The sequence below is a fragment of the Rana temporaria genome, chromosome 4, assembly GCF_905171775.1.
Source record: "Rana temporaria chromosome 4, aRanTem1.1, whole genome shotgun sequence".
NCBI classification, from domain to species: Eukaryota; Metazoa; Chordata; class Amphibia; order Anura; family Ranidae; genus Rana; species Rana temporaria.
In genome coordinates this window covers 183111248-183129264 of record NC_053492.1, presented here as the reverse complement: position 1 = coordinate 183129264, position 18017 = coordinate 183111248, and the positions used below count along the sequence as shown (strand labels likewise).

At 44.7% G+C, this 18017-nt stretch overlaps 1 protein-coding gene and 1 pseudogene across 3 annotated transcripts in view; both read left to right on the top strand.

Annotated features, from left to right (window-relative positions):
* MCF2L2 (MCF.2 cell line derived transforming sequence-like 2) overlaps positions 1–18017 on the top strand; it is a 366799-nt gene that overhangs the window by 9631 nt on the left and 339151 nt on the right. The window lies entirely within an intron of this gene.
* On the top strand, positions 11161–11317 carry LOC120938683 (annotated as a pseudogene).

Sequence of the window (18017 nt, the reverse complement as noted above, 5' to 3'; positions counted from 1 at the left end):
ATGTGAGCTTTTCGTCAGAAATTCCGACTGTGTGTATGCTCCATCGGACTTTTGCTGGCGGAGGTAAATCGTCCGGAAGTCAAGTGGTTAAGCAATAAGGAAAAAAAATAAGAAAAGCCTTTTTCTTATTTTTTTTTCTTTCAGTAGCTCACTAGATACCCCCTACTTATTCTTATGTGGTAGTGCAGTGTTATTTTTTAAGTACATTTTCCATTTTAGTTTTAGCCATAGCCTTTTGACTAAAATGCCATTTAGTTCTAGTTGTATTTTAGTCATCTGAGTTGTTTTTAGTTTTAGCCATATTTTAGTAGAATTAAATAGTGTTCATTTAGTCAACAAAATGAACACTGGTGTGCAGGCAGCGTTTACAACCGTTGGCAGGAATCAACTGATCCTTGCTGGCAGCTAACCCTGGCCCCTGCTATTCGGCCATTTTAATGTAGTCAACTACGAAAGGAGCCTCAGTTCAGTGGTAAAGTAACAAGTGACTTCAAGAAGTGAAAATCTAAGGCTACCCATTGAATGTATTTATAATCAATCAAATACAATTTTCACACAGCACTTCACACTAGGCTAGGTTCACACAAAATCGCACATGATCCTGCAACGCATAGAGAACCACACATTCTTTTTGCAAGCAGGCAGCGGTGCCATTAATTCTTAATGGCACCCCAGTGAATCTTGTTAACGCACTCGTGAAATCATGCGTTAAAATGCATGCCAACACAAATACCATCTGTTTTGGTGCAGAGTAATTTAAAGTGATTGTAAAGGCACAATGTTTTTTACCTTCGTGCATTCTGTGCATGAAGGTAAAGAATCTTCTGTGGGCAGCAGCCCCCCCAACACTTACCTGAGCCCCTTCTCGATCCAGCGATGTCCACAAGAGCCTTGTCCCTCCGGGGACTTGCACTCCTGATTGGCTTTTGGCGCTATGGCTCCCATTGCTGTCAATCACAACCAGCGATCCAATCAGGAGATGGAGGGAACAGGGCTCTATGTGTGAATGGACACACAGAGCCGCGGGTTGAGTGCTTGCTTGCTGCTTACTGTGGGGGCCAGGAGCGGCGGTAAGGGACCCGAAAAGAGGAGAATCCGGGCTGCTCTGTGTAAAACCACTGTACAGAGCAGGTAAGTATAACATGGTGTTTATTTATTTTTTTATAAAAAAAACAACAATGCTTTAATATCACTTTTAAAAAAAAAGCACTTATTTTGTGCGATTTTCAAGCATAGAGCAGCCCATTAAAATGAAGGGGCTGCCCAAAACATGACACACAAAAAGGCACAATAATGCCTGGGCACGTCGCACCTTCGTAGATGTGAATAAAGCCTATTTATAAAGCAGTGAATGGGAATTTCAGTGAACGTTCTCTACGGCTGGATTCACACCTATGCTTTTTTAGTGCTTTTTGCATTTCGCAGACTTGCACTACGGAACGTATTCCATAGGAAACCATGTTACATGGATTGTAGTGCAAATCTGCAAAATGCAAAAAGCACTAAAACTGCATAGGTGTCAATCCAGCCTACAGGTGAACCATCCAGGTCAATGTATTTTAAATGGCAGTGATCAATTCTACACCAGAGTTTGGTGAAAGCCACATGCCCTGCTTCATAAATAGACCAATATGGTGGGACTGTTTGCACTTTGTATCTGCTTCTGTTCTCTCCTTGAGAAACGTCTTAGTACTGACATTATGATATATTATGATACATGAGGCTTATGTTTTGAGCCTGCAGTCTGAGTGTTTGATAATACCTCTCCTGCATTATAAACAGGTCAGAAAAATGGTTCCCAGGTCAACATAATATATTAATGGGGTGGAGGTAGGGTTGCCACCTGTCCGGGATTCACCCGGACAGTTTGGGTTTGGAATCATGCGTCCTTAACTTCATATAATTAGAAATGTTATTTATTAGCAAAATATACTGAATGTATATTAAAAAATTGCTGTGCGCCGCTAAAGTGTTCAGGTTTGACTTAACCTGCCTGGCGGTAACCCCGAGCGTGACTCGGGGTGGATTTTTTCTGCTGCGATCGGTAACCCCGAGTCACGCTCGGGGTAAGCTATGCAGAGCCTGCAGCGTGCGCTGGCTTACCTTGTTCCTGGATCCAGCGATGCCACCGCGCTGTGTGAGCGAGCGGGACCTCGCTCGATTCACACAGCGTCCTCCTGTGCTGCCGATCTCCGTTCCCTGCGACGTTACGACGCACGGGAGCGGAGATCGGCGCCAAATTCAAAAACGTAAACAAACACCTTACATACAGTATACTGTAATCTTATAGATTACAGTACCGTATGTAAAAAAAAACACACCCTCCTTGTCCCTAGTGGTCTGTCCTGTGTCATGCATGTCATTTTATATAATAAAAACCTTTCTTTCTCCCTGCAAACTGTAGATTGTCCATAGCAACCAAAAGTGTCCCTTTATGTCAAAAATGGTTTTAGATCAGCTAGAAAACAGCGATAATAAATTATAATCACTTGCAGAATTGTGCGATAGCGATTTGTGGGGAAATTCGTCATAAAAAAAATAAAAGTAATGACAGCGACAATTCTGCAACTGAGCAAATTTCAGTGATTTTGAGTTGATTACATTATTGAATAATTTTTATTAGAATTATATTATTATTTGTTATAATTATTTATAATTATTTATTATATTATAATTTATCATTTTGTTTTTAAAAAAATGTCATACCCGGGATTCCTATTAGACTCTTGTTTGGTCAGATTTAAGTGAGTTATTCCTAAGAATTACAGGCCTACAGTATAAAACGCCAAATTTCCTTGCAAATAATGGTACCGCTTTTGGTACGTAATTCCAGACAGAATCATACCGCCAGGGAGGTTAAAGAAAAGGTGGCAACCCTAGGTGGAGAGGTGTTCTGCAGCTAGATGTAAAAACAGAAGCCCTGCGCAGGTCACCTATGCTTGCTCTATCAAGGCTTATTTTTCAGTTTCGACTGGAGCCAACATTTTAGAAAACCTGTGCCATTGCTCCATCAATTTCCTCATTTATTTATTTTTTCATTACAGAGTAGGAAATAAAATCTAAAATCTGACCGGTTTGCTATTCTCGGCTTTCCCTTGCTCTTATTTTTTTTATAAACCTGCCCCTTTGTATTCTCATTTAACTTTGATAGCTGAAGGTTATCAGAAAGCTCTCACTGTGCTGTAGCCTATTTTTACTCACTCCAGTATGGAAAGCCAGTTCTTCTCTACTGCATATGTAATATAGACACATGCCTAAGGCAGCACCATTCATTCACATAAATCTCTTCTTGTGCTAGATGCTCTTCTCTGACCAGCTCTCTTTGACAGTGAAAATAATGAAGTTGAATGTGCAGAATAGAATGAAGCAGAATGGGTGAGTCCCCAGGGGGCGGCATTAAATGAGGCTCCAGTACCACATTGGGGGTTATTTATGAAAGGCAAATCCAGATTGCACTTTAAATTGCACTTGCAGTGCACTTGGAAGTGCAGTCGCTGTAGATCTGAGGGGGACATGCAAGGAAAATATAAAACAGCATTTTAGCTTGCACATGATTGGATGATAAAATCGGCAGAGCTTCCCCTCATTTCAGATCTACCCCTCAGATTTATAGTGACTGCACTTCCAAGTGTACTTTCAGTGCAATTTCAAAGTGGATTTGCCTTTCATAAATAATCCCCATTGGGTATAACATGATGCCTCTGGGGCAGATTCAGGTAGCTTTTACGGCGGCGTATCTCCAGATACGCCGCCGTAATTTGAAATCTGCGCCGGCGTATAGTTACGCCGATTCTCAAAGGCAGATACGCTTAAAAAATAGGCATCCTCCGCCGACGTAACTTGAATGCGGCGGCGTATAATTGCAAGTTTACAAGTGCAATATTTATAAGTGCAATATTACGTTGACCGCTAGGGGCGCTTCCGTTGTTTTTCGGCGTAGAATATGCAAATTACCTTGTTACGTCGATTCACGAACGTACGTGCGCCCGGTGGAAGTTTTTGACGTTGTTTGCGTAAGGCTTTTTCGGCGTAACGTTGCTCCTGCTATTAGGAGGCGCAGCCAATGTTAAGTATGGACGTCGTTCCCGCTTCGAAATTTGAATTTTTAAGTCGTTTGCGTAAGTCGTTCGCGAATAGGGCTGGACGTAATTTACGTTCACGTCAAAACCAATACGTCGTTGTAGCGTACTTGAGAGCAATGCACACTGGGATATGTACACTGACGGCGCATGCGCCGTTTGTAAAACACGTCAATCACGTCAGGTCATCACACATTAGCATAAAATACGCCCCCCCTTCCACATTTGAATAACGCAGGCTTACGCCGGCCCCATTTACGCTACGCCGCCGCAACTTACGGAGCAAGTGCTTTGTGAATACTGCACTTGCTCCTGTAAGTTGCGTCGGCGTAGCGTAAATACAATACGCTGCGCCGCCGTAACTAGGCGCGCAGGTACCTGAATCTGCCCCACTGTATATAAAACACTCCAAGTTGCAACTATCTTAATGAAATCACACCACTTTATGTGAAATGTGGCAAACTCATGCAATGTGCAGTGCTGTCAATTAAACAACTATTTCCCCCCAAAATAGGGTTCTCCATTTTGGAATAATCTATTGCTCAAATCTACTATTTGACTAATGTCTGTAAACCTTGAGCTGCTTCCTGCACTAGATATTTGTGAAATTGCATACATTTGATAGTCATTATGGTTTTTTTTTTGGTGTTTTTTTTTTTTTTTTTTACGTGGTTACATTTTCATTTTATATGAAACACAATCACACTTTAGACAAAATTGAACATTACACCTCGAGATGCATACAAGGAGTGTACCTGCTTGGTACTGCTTGCTTGGCTAATCTAGTTCTTAAACCCCCCCATGAACTGCAAGGGTTAAGTGCTTATTTTGTCTAGGGCAGTCTTTAGATTACATTAGCATGATTCGTGAGTTGTAGATGGTACAATAAATAAATTACGTGAACTTGACAACTAGATCAGATACCTTTTTAGCAGCCCTATGAACTAAACAGCAAATACGTTTTTTTCAGTAGTAATCAAATAAAATTAATAATAAAATTGTCTAGAGAAAGAATTCAAACATCGAAAATTATAGAGACCTTTTAAATGGGTGGTCAGTAGAGAAGTGACTCCTTACATTGAGAGATCATTGTAGTGCTTCTTTACATTGGTCACCAGTTGGAGAAGTGCCCCTTAGATTAGTGGTCAATGGGAAAAGACCCCTTTACCCCAGCGGTCAGTGTAGTGACCCCTTACATTGATGCAGTGTTCAGGGGAGTTCTAAAGGTTGACTATGTACCGTATATACTCGAGTATTAGCCGACCCGAATATAATCCGAGCCTCCTAATTTTACCACAAAAAAATGGAAAAACATATGGACTCGAGTATAAGCCTAGGCAGGCCCGTCACTACACGACAGGCAAAACAAACAATTGCTTGGGGCCCCGAGCTGGCCTGGGGCCCCCAACTTCCCCTTCCCAGGATGTAGCCGAGCTCCTCTTCCTTCCACCTGGAGTCCTGTCAGTCCGGCCGGGTACCGCGCGTGGTACAGGATATTCAGTTTCCTGTTCCCGGACGGACTGACAGGAAGTGCACTTTCTGATAGGGGACTGGGGAAGAGGCAGGGGGAAGAGGAGCTCGGCCACGCTACAGTGGAAGCCTACAGGGAAGAAGGGGAGGTAAGAACAGAAAAAAAATTAGTGTATCGCTAACGTAGGCTTTGCATGCGGGGGGGGGGGCCCATTTTGCTTGGGGCCCCCAAATTCCTTCAAACGGCCCTGAGCCTAGGGTGGGAAAATGCAGCAGCTACTGGGTAACAATGCCCATTTGCAGCCTCACTGTGCCCATTTGCAGTCTCACTGTTCCCAGTTGCAGTCTCACTGTGCCCAGTTGCAGTCTCACTGTTCCCAGTTGCAGTCTCTCACTGTGCCCACATATGCAGTCTCTCACTGTGCCCACATATGCAGTCTCTCAGTGTGCCCACATATGCAGTCTCTCAGTGTGCCCACATATGCAGTCTCTCACAGTCAGCAGTCAAACAGCATGTCTTCCGCTGTGTAATCCATATGCAGCCGTAACTTTTCATTATTAAAACAGTGTGTGTCTGCCACTGTATAATCCAGTCTGTTCCCGTCCATTGTAAGAAAGCCCCGCCTCCTCCTCCTCTTCCGTCCGTGATAGAGGAACACTGATACGATGCTGGGAAACTGTATCAGTGTTCCGCCTATCACAGACGAGGAGGAGGCGGGGCTGTCTTACAATGGACGGGAACAGACTGGATTATACAGCGGCAGACACACGCTGTTTTACTAATGAAAAGGTACGGCTGCATATGGATTACACAGCGGCAGACGCGCTGTTTTACTGCTGACTCGAGTATAAGCCGAGGGGGTCGTTTTTCAGCCTAAAAAATGGACTGAAAAACTCGACTTATACTCGAGTATATACGGTCATTTTTCCAAAGTCTGCCAATGCTCCTTGTGTGTGTACTAATACCCAGACTGTTGGAGTTTTCACTGAAGCAGTAACTTTTTTGTAACCATTTTGTAACAAGACGCTATAACATAAGGGTGCTACATGACACAGTTTATGAGAAAAGGACAACCCAATACAATAATTTCTGAGGGCAGAAATGAACTATTATTGATGGTAGAAGAAAAAAAAACACAAGAAAGGAATGCTTCTTAACCAAAATGACTAACTTTTTCACCATGCTTCTAAACTTTACTTTAGTCGGCCCTCTCTATAACTACTACCCATCGGCAGGCTTTGATTGTAACCTTTGGAATAAAAACCACTTCTGTTCTGATGGCCTTGTCCTTTCATTTTCTACAGCTGATAGCTTATTAACTTGCACAGCAGAGTCTGCTTTTATTTTTCCACAACCTCCATGGTCTAATTGAAGGTAACTTGTACTAAGAAACATAAGGTAGCTGGATGCCTCTGACCAGTTTATAAAAATGCTACTTGCCCTTAATGCCTCTGGCTTCAGCATTTTCCGAGGCACCAAACCAGAACAAGAAAGCAACCAAAGAAATAGAATTTTTGTTTTGGGTCAGTGACAATTTTTTATATGTTGCAGCGTACTAATTCTCAAATATGGTGGCTACATTCATTTTTAGGCTGTTTTTCCTTTTTGTGCACCTGTTGAACTGGCCACTTACACATTGAGTTCTTGTCCTGGGGTGGCTACATTGGCCTGGATTCAAGAAGCAATTGCGCCTGTGTAACCATAGGTTTAAATTAGGTGCAGCCAATGTTACTTATACCCGTCGTTCCCGCATCGCGAAATTTGAAATTTACGTAGTTTGCGTAAGTGAATCGTGAATGGCGCTGGACGCCATTCACGTTCACTTTGAAGCAAATGAGGTCCTAGCGACGTCATTTGCCGCAATGCACGTCGGGAAAGTTTCCCGACGGAGCATGCGCTCTACGATCGGCGCGGGAACGCGCCTAATTTAAATGATTCCCGCCCCCTACGGGATCATTTAAATGCGCGCGTTTACGCCGTCGTGAATCGAGGGCAGCGCAAAAAAATTGCGGGGGCGCAGGGCAAAAACGTTGCCCTGCCCCTCTGTAAAAAAAGCGCAATTCTTACTGAATCCGGGCCATTGTATGGAGGAGAAATGCCGACATCTTTAGGCAGAAGCATTGTGAACTTGTGGGGAGGCTGCTGATTAGGCCACTTTGCTGCCAGTCAAACCCTGATGAAGGGGGCACTTAGGGCCAGATTCACAAAGCAGATACGATGGCGTATCTCCTGATACGCCGTCGTATTTGTTGTTCTATCTATGCGACTGATTCACAGAATCAGTTACGCTTAGATAGCCATAAGATCCGACAGGTGTAATAGTTTTACACTGTCGGATCTTAGGATGCAGTACTGCGGCCGCCGCTGGGGGCAGTTTGCGTTGTAAACCAGCGTCGGGTATGTAAATTAGGAGTTACGGCGATCCACAAAGTTTTTTCCCGTTGTTACGTCGCCGCGAGTGTTAGTTTTCCATCGCAAAGATAGGGCACCTTTAACAAAGTGGAAAATTACTCCACCATGTTAAAGTATGCCTGTCTTTCCCGCGTCGCTTTTGAATTATTTTTACATTTTTTAGTTTTCCCGGCGTAACTCTTTTTTGACGTCGCGATTCCCAAAACGTTGGCGCGTCGTAATTTCGCGCAAAGCACGTCAGGAAATTTGAGACGGGAGCATGCGCAGTACGTCCGGCGCGGGAGCGCGCCTAATTTAAATGGTACCCGCCCCATTTGAATTGGCCCGCCTTGCGCCGGACGGATTTACGATACACCGCCGCAAATTTCCAGGTAAGTGCTTTGTGAATCGGGCACTTAGACAGAAAATTTGCGGCGGTGTAACGTAAATCGGTTACGTTACGCCCGCTGTACGTGAATCTGGCCCTTAGGTCCCAGAAACGTGTTGGCTATTTCTTAAATTGTACCCCTGACCTTTAATGGAATAAAGTTGTGGTTGGCATTCTTAGAAGTGTGGAGCTTCACTTGTGGAGAGGGCAGCGCTGTGTACACTGTGTGCACTTGGATTTAGATGGACTTGGCTAAAATATTTAACCACTTGCTTACTGGGCACTTAAACCCCCCTCCTGCCCGAGACAATTTTCAGCTTTCAGTGCTGTCATTGTTTGAATGACAATTGCACGGTCATGCATCACTGTACCCAAATTACTTTTTTATCATTCTTTTCACACAAATAGAGCTTTCTTTTAGTGGTATTTAATCACTTCTGGGTTTGTTTTTGTTTTTTTTGCTAAAAAGAAAGAAAACATAAAAAAAGTAAGAAAACGGTTTAATCGATTGTTCGAAATTTTTGCAAACAGGTCATTTTTCTCCTTCACTGATGTGCACTGATAAGGCTGCACTGATGGGCACTGATGAGGCGACACTGGTGAGCACTGAGAGATGGCACAGATAGGCAGCACTGATAGGTGGAATTGATGATGAGGCACTGAAGGGTACTGTTTGGCAGCACTGGTGGGCACTGATAGGTGGCACTGGTGGGCATTGATAGGTATCACTGGTAGTGCACTGACATGCACTGGCAGGTGGCACTGGTGGGCATTGCTTAGCAGAAGTACGTGTCCCTGTGTGGGACCAATGTCCCTCTGACAGAAGGCGGTAATCATCTTTTTCCTTTTCTCCAGCGTGAGGGGAAAAAAAGCCTATTACAATCTTCTGATCTTCTGTTTAAATCACGTAATCAGCTGTCTTTGGCTGAAAACTGATCACGCAGTATAGGGTCGGGATTGGACCCTTACTTCGATCTGTGGTCAGCCGAGTCTCATTGACTCGCTGATCACAGTCGGCGCATTCTCGAGAGGACGTACATGGACGCCTCCCAGCAATTTAGGCACGCGCTGAAGCCGTCTTTCGGCCATAGTGCAGGCATGAGGAAGTTAAAGTGGTTGTAAAGCCACTATGTGATGTAAATACAATCCCTTCTGTTAGATAACAACATGTGTCCTAGTGTCTGTGCTATATAAAAAATATGCAGATTTCTACCTTATTTTAAATCATCTTCTAGCGCTTACGTGACTGCTCAGCTCTCTCCTCTCCCAGTCTGACAGCTACAGTGAAAGGGACCGAGAACACCCACTCATGGCAGCTGGAGAGGAGGGACGGAGAGAGAGATGAAGAGTCACGTGAGCACCCAGGGGCGCTCTAAAATTAGGTAGAAATGGTCATATTTTTTATAGAGCACAGACACCGGAACATATGTTGTTATCTAACAGAGATTATTGCATTAACATAATTTTTTTCTGCCATTGAATGCTCCCATGTTGGCCCATATGTCCATACATACATAGGTGTGCACAGGCCTTTAGAGGCTGAAACATCCACTGCCAGTGTGTTCAAGAGCAGCAGTATTTCATCAGAAAAAAATCCCAACACGCCCAATCGCGTGTATATGCGTCCAGAAATGCTTAAAGTAGTTGTAAAGGCAAAAGGTTTTTTATCTGAATGCATTCTATGCATTCAGATAAATAGCATTTTGTGTGCAGCAGCCCCCCCAGCCCCCTAATACTTACCTGAGCCCATCTTTATCCAGCGATGTCCATGAGTGCCTCAGCCGTCCAGTGCCTCAGCCGACACAAGGAGCTGCAGCTCAGCTTGGGTGCCCTCCATAGCATGCTGCTTGCTTTGGGGGCACTCGACAGGAGGGAGGGGCCAGGAGCACCAAAGAGGGACCCAAGAAGAGGAGGATCGGGGCTGCTCTGTGCAAAACCATTTCACAGGGCAGGTAAGTATATCATGTTTGTTATTTTTAAAGAAAAAAAAACAAGACTTTAGTATCACTTTATGCACTAGGCATGCCAAGCACTTGAGTGTTAATTCATTTCGATGGCCAGATTAAATTAAAGTGGTTCTAAAAGCTAAAAGATAGAATGCATGAAGGTAAAAAAGCCTTCAGTTTTTAGCTTTACCCTCAGCCCCTCTAATACTGAGGCCCATCTCAATACATCGATGTGCATGAGAGCCAAGGCTCTCCCAGATCTCTCCCTCCTCATTGGCTGTCATTGGCAATCACAGCCAGTGAGGAGGGAGCCAGGGGTGTCTTATTGACACAGAGAACCGGCTCGGGAGTGAGCATGCACGAGTGCCCCCATAGCATTCCGCAAAGGGGAGGGGCCCAGAACGCCAGCAAAGGACACGAGAAGAGGAGGATCTGAGCTGCTCTGAGCAAAACCATTGTAAGTATGACATGTTTGTTTGTGAAAAAAAAAATCCTTTACAAACACTTTAATATTCTGACCAATGAAATAAATGAACAAACAAGCGCTTGACAGTCCTAAACGTATCTAAATGCGCTTTAATACATTTGCAAAAACACGTCTTAAGGTGTGTTTTGGACGCTGCTTTTGTCCTGGTGTTTTGAACAGCTGGACAAGGGCCCGGTGTGCATGGGGCCTTAAAGCTGAAGTGTAGGTATGGCAATTTTTACATGATTGCATTGGTCCAGCTTGAATCCATGTAAATATGTATGTGTCATGCCATACCTGTGGGATCACAGTCTCCACGAGGGAACACGTGCTCTTAGTCTCAGGTGTGGAGTGCGTCTATTGTATCCAGCCCACATATTACTAGAGATATGCTCAGGTGTCTTCTAAACATATCTCTATTTGCTTCTCGGCCTTTTGGCTAAGATCAAGTGTAGTATCTGTTCTTATCAGTTGCCAGTAGTTGGTGCTATGCTAACCGTTCCTAGTACTCGGCGAGGGGGAAAGCAATGGCGGTTGGCAGATACTAAGCCTACTGGCGTGGAGGTGGAAGCCTTCTGATTTGGACGGAGAGGCATGAGGTCGAAGCTGGAGGGCTGGGCCCCTGGCCTTTGGCCTGGATTTGGTGATGCCTGCCCCAGTCAGTTGTTCAGGAGAGAACCCTTGCTCCTCTTTTCGTCGGGAGGAGCGGTTAGTATTTCCCGAACGTGATTAGGTGGGAAGGATGGGGGTTGTGGGAGTAGCCTGCTGAGGTGGGCTCTCCCCGATCTCTCTTCCTACCTTCCTGGCTGGGAAGGGTGCTGCTGGTCCGGGCCGGGGGTCAGGGTCCGTTGAAAAGCCTGTGGAGATAGTGCCCCTGGAGTGGCAGTCCAGGTGTGCCATACATTGCACAAGTGTTTGAGAGGCACTTACCGTATGGCACTTTGGTCACGATCTCCACAACACACCTTTTTAACACCTGCCTCTAGGGCCGAGCCTTTTGGCTAGGACCAGGGGAATTTTTGTTTCGTGGCCGGAGGGCCGGCCAACGTATTGCACGTTGGTCACTTTCCATTCACCTCTCCCACCTTGCTTCTCCCCCACTTTCTTTTTTATTTTACCCCCTTGTTTGTCACTTTTTTGTCTTTTTCTGTTGGTGCACTTTTTGTACACCTTTGTGTGTGATTAGTAGGGTGCTGGTCCTCGGGCCTGCCCTGAACGTTTTGGGAGTAGGTGGAAATGGCCTTCTGGCTTAGTTCGCCTGCTCTCATGGGGTCTCCCTTCGGGGAAGCCTCACCGAGGAGGGTTCTGTTTCGGCAGACCCTCCAAGGATGTTGGGCCCGTGTCGGCTTCAGCTGCACAGGCCACAGATTACCTCTGTCCCTGCCAGGAGCCTAACGCCCCGGGGGATCAGGGTTGCGTCCTCTTCGGAGGACCATTTGACGATGCACCTGTCACAGTTTTTTGTGTTTCACTCTTTATGTGTGTGCACTTTCGAAGGGGGTCATAGTATAGGGCAGGGATATGCAATTAGCGGACCTCCAGCTGTTGCAGAACTACAAATCCCATGAGGCATAGCAAGACTCTGAGAGCCACAAGCATGACTCCCAGAGACAGAGGCATGATGGGACTTGTAGTTTTGCAACAGCTGGAGGTCCGCTAATTGCATATCCCCGGTATAGGGCGTGGGTTGAGATCTTATAAGTTGTTGGAGAAAATGTCGGAGTTGCAGATACCTATAATGCTCCCTAAGGGGAATGTCATGGGAGGAACGCAAGACCGCAAAAGGGATGATCTTGGTTGGGGCGAGCATGGAATGAACGTCAACAAAACCATGGTCCGTACACCATGAGAACTGTAACGGGTTGTCACAACCCGGGGGGAATAGCGGGCAATGAAGGAGACGGAGTAGTGGAAGATGAGGGGAAATCAGGCCCGCTGAGTATTTTACCGTATCCCACAACTGAAGGCAGGGGGCCAAACAAGGACCCATACTAGGCGGGCGGTGTGCCCGGGGGAGCCAAGGGAGGGAAGCTAGTGGCATCGGATGGGAATCCGCTAAATCAAGGGTGGCCCATAATGGCATTTGTTGCTTCTAATGAAGATGGGACAATGGGGCAATACCTGCTGCTGTGTAATAAGATAATAAGTTAGGCACCGAAAGGCCCCCATTGATTCTACGGGCATATAGAACCTGCCTCTTAATCCTGGGTCTTGTGGAGCCCCAGACAAACCGCAACATTTTCTGCTGGTGTATTCGGAGGATATAAGAAGGAACCTGGACCGGCAAAACACGGCCACTCTTCCAAACCAGCAAAGCGGAAGAGTGGACCAAGCGGTACGCATAGCCGACAGCTTCCCAAAGAGGGAAGGAAAATTAGCTCGATATAAGTTAGAGTATTTCGGAGTAAGCTTAATTCCCAAATAAAGTAATGAAGATAACCATTGGAAGGAAAAAGCAGACTGTAGGGGCTCCAGTTCCGAGGGTGGGAGATTAATGGACATCGCTTTAGATTTTGCCGGATTAACCGATAAGCCAGAGAATGAGGTAAAAATATCCAAAAGGGACAACAGATTGGGGAGGGAAACTCTGGGTTTAGTAATGGTCAACAAAATGTCATCCGCAAATAATGACAATTTGTGTGAAGTGAACGCCCACCTCCACCGCCGAAACGTCCGGACGGGATCTAATAGCTTCCGCCAAAGGCTCCAAAGCCAGGACAAACAGGAGCGGGGAGAGCGGACGGGTTCCCCGCCTAATGGGGAAAGTGGACGACTCAAAACCATAATATCTTACTTTGGCCTGGGGGGGGGGGGGAGTCATAAATGGCCGAAACCCAGCTCAGGAAAGAGGTACCAAAACCGTAGTGACGCAGCACCTGTGTCAAATAGGGCCAAGACAGAGAGTCAAAGGCCTTATTAACGTCTAGGGATAGGAACATTGTTTCCAGGGATCTGTTATGTACTATATGCTGAATTTGGCTATTAATATTTGACACTGTATTCAGATTTCATGTACTTGGCTTTATTATATTCTGCTGCAGGATGTACTTTGTGCTCAATTAACAGCCAAGAACATTTGTGCAGTTCTCTTTAATTATATACCATTTCAGCGTACATTGTGATGGAATGCTTCACTTTCCACGCTGAACAGTCCCACGTCACATTTCCTGTAAAACCTCTTATGTTACCATGACAGCCCACTTAACATCATGCTGCAATGACATGCCCAGGGAAACAAAATATTCATTATACAGATATCAATAAATAAACATTCAGGAAGGAACAAATGACACTCTTAAATTTTGCACATAGGGATGTTTCTCCCATGTTACACTTTATACAGTATAGTCTTTTGTAAATATCTAGGGGTCATTAAACTGTTAATGAACCCACAACAGTAAAACCAGTCTGTATATGCAGTAAATCATGCTCGTTACACTCATTGTGGAACCTAAGGGGTTAATCCTTCGCATTGTGTAAAAAGGCTGTTTGACCCTGTTTTCTCTGATCCTCCCCTTCTTCCACAGTCCCCAATCTATCTGCTGATAGAACAGAGTCTTAAAGAGGAACTGCAGTTTGCTCACATAATTTGCAATAAAAACATCTTTGCATATTATTTTATATATACTGTGATTCTGTACTTGCCAAATATGCTGCAGAAATCTCCCTCCACTGAGTCTGGCTGCAACTATTTTAACTGTGGGCAGCTGAAGCGGCTGCCTGTTCACTTCCTGGATTTACACAGAGGCACACTTCCAGCTCTGCAGCTTTCATTGACCCTCTTATAACCCACCCCCCTCCCTTCTTGGCAAACTCTTACAAGAGTGCATGATGTCATAAGCCTAGGCTTTTTTTCCCACACAAGAAACAGGAAGTGGGCTGTATAAAGTATTTACTGGCAGAAAAAAAAAATGTTTTACTATCCAAAGTTAAAACAACACTGGCAGAAGATTTAATAGATGGAAAGTTTAAAAAAATGACTGAAGGTCCGCTTTAAGGGGCACGCTGCACATGCTCAGTTTGGTGTGTATTGCTAGAGAGTTTATTTCTTTTGGGAGGGTGCATGTGATCTGCACAGGGCCTAATCAGCACTGTCCAGACAGAGGGTCAGGGGTCCTGCATCCTAAAATGACAGCTAGTACAGTATGAAAACTCCTCATATAAGCTTTAACTAGACACTTATAGAAGTCACGAGACTGCTATATACTGCTGATGAGAAAAGGTATTTAGCAGTTTATATTTACTAAAATAATTGCATTTCCATGTTCTGTGTACTGTGGGAGACAAGCTATAGTGAATGGGTTTAGTAACACTTTAATGCGGGAGCCAGGATGTAGAATATGCACATTTAACCAATGATAACCTGCCTGTCTGCTCTTAGGGTACGGAGGGATTCTATGGTTTCAAAACCCATCCATTACTGGAGATGAGATTGGGTGCCCTACGAACCAATCTCTATTCCAACTATTAAATTGCACTTTCTTTTAAATCAATCAGCTGCAGAACGAGTCATTCCCGCCCCAGAGCACACATAAACAAAAAGCTAATGCTGATGGAGTCAGTGCCGTTATATGGACACATGCTCATATTTAGCCAATGACATTGACTAAGGTTGGCCAAACATTTATGCAATTTTCTTGTACAAGTTTCCTTGTATATAATATGAGGTCAAACTTAAAAAAAAAAAATATTTGTAGGTAAATCTAAAGGAAAAAATTGTATCTTGTATGGCTAGGCTTAATGTAGCAACGTTTCCATATACTGGCACTGATGTCATCGGCATCCTGCTAATTTGTTTAGGCATGCTGCAGGGTGGGGAATGACCCTGTCTACAGCTGCTTGGATTAAAAAATATAAATTTGATAGTTCAAATAGAGATTTTTTCTTTTGAAAAGCCTGTGGCGTGCATAACAAAACCCCAAAACTTCACCCGGTGCAGGAAAAAATGCCAGTTTTCGGCAACCTTCTCCTCACGCACTGTCAGCGTGAGGGGAGGATTGCCGGTAACTGGAAAATTTTGTTTACATCCGTGATCAGCTGTGATTGGACACTGCTGATCATGTAGTAAAAAGCTGTGGTGATTGGCTCTTTACCCCGATCTGCGGTCAGCTGCGTCCAAAGGACACAGTGATCACAGATCACTGTCGATGTGCACCACAGGGGGCACGCAGGCAGGGCAAGCACGGCATATGATGGCCTCCCAGCAAAGTGCGGCCACGCTGTAGCCATTATTCAGCTATAGCCGGTTGCGAAGGGGTTAATTAATCTGCATCTCTGGATCTACTGACTGTTTTGAGATGGGGTATATTTATAAAAATGGCATAGCAATTCATCCAGTGAAAGTGCATGTACATTTTGTTCTATGTGGAGGGGCAAAAAAACAAATGTTTGAGGCCATTTCCTCTGCTGGGTGAATGTTTTTCATTAATTTAATCCAGAAAACACTGGGGTGGATTCAGGTAGGGGCGCGCACTACTACTGAGGCGCAGCGTACCGTTTTTACGCTACGCCTCCGTAAATTACCTGTGCTACACTTCATTCACGAAGCAGCAGCTCCGTAATTTGCGTGTGCGCTCCGGAAAACTGCCCGGCGTAAGCGCGCGTAATTTAAATGATCCCGTAGGGGGCGTGGATCATTTAAATTAGGCGCGTTCCCGCGCCGAACGTAGTGCGCATGCTCCGTCGGGAAACTTTCCCGACGTGCAGTGCGGTAAATGACGTCGCAAGGACGTCATTTGCTTCAACGTGAACGTGAATACAGAAAAGTCGATATGCCGGCGCAACTAAGCACTTGCGCTGCGTATCTATGGATACGCAGACGCAATTGCTTACTGAATCTACCCCACTGAATTTGGCCACTAGATGGTGTTAAGTATAAAGAAAAAAATAATTTCCTATGATACCTAGAGGCATCTAGTGGCCAAATGTAGTATTTTTCATTTGTGTTTCAGTCAAGTTTCTATGTTTGTCGATAATCCCACCGAGGACACTTCCTTTTCCTGCAATGGCCATACAAGGAATGGGATGTGCATCTGGGCAGGAAGCTACACTCAGGTATAAAAACATTGTCAAAGGTTATTATCTTTCCTCATTCTACTAAAGGTTTATTGTTGTCTGGGCCCCTATTAAAGGGCAGAGATGGCGATATAAACCTGACAGAGATTTTAAGCTTTCCCTGCTATATCCAAATCTAAATAAAAATTTGTCTCAAGTTGAATTTTAAACATGAATGTTGAATAACTCTGCGCTTAATGCAGAAGGAAAATCATGTAATTTTGCCCGATGACGGGACCCTTGGAGGCTCCAGAATTTTGCATTGCTTTATGTGAGAAGTTGAACGAAAAATAAAGGCGATTTTATTAAAACAAGCTTGCGGTGTGCTGACAACATGTTTTTCTTCTATTTGCTGTGATTTGTATTCGTTGTTCCCCCTAACGGGGTTCCAGTCCGGGTTGTGATAAAACTAGTTAGTTAAATGCAGAGCTCCCTCTAGTGGTTAAATTGCAAATCTATGTATGTAAAATAATACCACAGATATACATCTTATACCCTCCATCATGAATCTGGACCAAGTGGGCTCACCCTATTGCATGAAGCCCACAATAATACACTATCTCTGATCTCCCACGCACAAAACTCAAAATCCCAATGTGTTTGCTATATTTGGATGCCAAGAAAAGGCATTTGATCGCCTTGCTTGGAGGTTTCCAACAGCGTCCCTGGAACAAATCGGCTTGCCCCTGTCTTTTATCCAAATGATGGCGTTGTATGCATGTCCTACAGCTAGAATAAAAGTAAATAGTCTTTTATCCGATCATGTGCCCATTTCAAATGGCATGCGCCAGGGGTTCCCCTTCTTCCCTCTCATTTATATAATTGCAAGGGAAGATTTGGCAACTGTCCTGAGGGCTAATGCTTCCATACAAGGCATTGAGATCAAGGACAAATGGCATAAATTGAGTCTTTGTTGACGACTTGCTCTATATGTCGAACCTGCAAATCACCTTTCCTTCCATCATACAAGAGCTGGAACACTTTTGTTCTCTCAGTAACTGTGAAATGAATACCTCCAAATCTCAGTGCCTTCATTTCTCACTGCCCACTAAAGATCAATAGCTGGATTCAGGTAGGCGGGCGCAATGTAAGGCAGGCGTAGCGTATCGTATTTACGCTACGCCGCCGTAAGTTAGAGAGGCAAGTGCTGTATTCACAAAGCACTTGCCTCCTAAGTTACAGCGGCGTAGCGTAAATGGGGCCGGCGTAAGCGCGCCTAATT